Source organism: Globicephala melas, chromosome 7 (genome assembly GCF_963455315.2).
Source record: "Globicephala melas chromosome 7, mGloMel1.2, whole genome shotgun sequence".
Taxonomy (NCBI): Eukaryota; Metazoa; Chordata; class Mammalia; order Artiodactyla; family Delphinidae; genus Globicephala; species Globicephala melas.
Genome location: NC_083320.1, coordinates 73,606,740 through 73,608,202, shown reverse-complemented (window position 1 = coordinate 73,608,202; position 1,463 = coordinate 73,606,740). Strand labels below are relative to the sequence as shown.

At 38.4% G+C, this 1,463-nt stretch overlaps 1 pseudogene; it reads left to right on the top strand.

Moving 5' to 3' along the window:
• Window positions 1-304: 304 nt before the first annotated feature.
• LOC115851141 (U2 spliceosomal RNA) lies at window positions 305-511 on the top strand (annotated as a pseudogene).
• The last annotated feature ends 952 nt before the right edge of the window (window positions 512-1,463 follow it).

Below are 1,463 nucleotides of genomic sequence, written 5' to 3'. Positions count from 1 at the left end.
AAACTCACCAAAGTTTTGACAAAAATACCTCTGAGGAAGTGAAGAGGAGTTAACTGAACATTTTCAATTTGATTTAATAACAGCACAAAAATTGTTTTGTCACTGCCAGGCAACTATGCTCATGAACATTCTCATTTGAGTACTGTCAATGACCCATGCTTGATTCCTGCTAAGCACGTTCCCTGTTCTGGCACCCCGCAAGGGGAGTCTGCTCTTGTAAACCTGACATTTTCAAATTCTTTTTTGTTTCCAAAATAAACCCAAAGGGCACACATATTTCTGTTGCCTTTCTAAAATGACTGCCATCGCTTCTTGGCCTTTAGGCTAAGATCAAGTGTAGTATCTGTTCTTATTTTAAAATGACTGCCAAATTTTTGTCTGTCCCATGCTTAGTGATGCATACACAACATTTTTAAGTTTTTTGTTTTTAAGGCAGAAACATCAATAAATGTCTTCTGGACCATTTTGAATGTGAAATTCTTCCCCTTAAAATAGCAACAATCAAAAACCTCCAATTGCACAAAAGTGAAGCATGTGGATTTACAATCTCGAATTGTAAAATTAGCATAGATACTGCAAACATGATCATGTATTAAAATCCAAAGATTTTGCTAAAAGCAGTGAACGTCAACTCAGTATTTGCCTGGCTATATACCACTTGTAAGTTCAATATATCTTTCTACCCGGAGTTGGTTCATGTGCCAACTCCGATGACAGAAAAAGGGAAGGAACTCATTATTACTGGCCTGCAAATTCTGTGACAGATTTTAAGTCTCTTAAGTATTTAAATACAATCTTTCAAAAGAAAGAAAGAAAAGGAAGCGGAAGCAAGGGAGGGAGGAAGGAAGGAGGGAAGGAAGGAAAGAAGGAGGGACGGAAGGAAACAAAACCTGAAAAACAATTCACTGGAGCTGAGTAGCAGCTGGCTTCCTGGCCATAACCTCCTGAGTGCCCACCTTTCCCTGTTGTCCTGACACTGAGGCTGAGTGTCTGTTATAAAATGATCCGTCTTTCCCTGGCCCACACCACTCATTTATGCATTCTCTCTAATCTCTGTAGTCACAGAGATAGAAAAGTTTGTTCATTCAATACAATTAAAACACAGGATATGTAGGAGAGACAAGGAAAGATAAGGTCAGAGGGTTAGATTAACAGCAAGGAATTCCGGTCTGGGAAAATGGCTGAGGTATACAGCAGTGATATTTGAAGTTGTAACAGAAGATGAGGACCCCAAGGAAAAGAGTATAGAGAGGAGAGAACCTAAGGAATGGCTCCGTTTAAGTGGCTGAAAGAGGAATCAGAAAAGGAATAATCAAGAAGGCAGGAGCAGAGTATTTCATAAAGGAAAGAGTGTGATCACAGATATCAAATGTTACAAAGAGGTTGAGGAAAATAAAGTTTAATTTTAAAAAAAACATAACACTGTTCTTTAGAAGGCTGTCAATGACACTTTTCCAAGATTA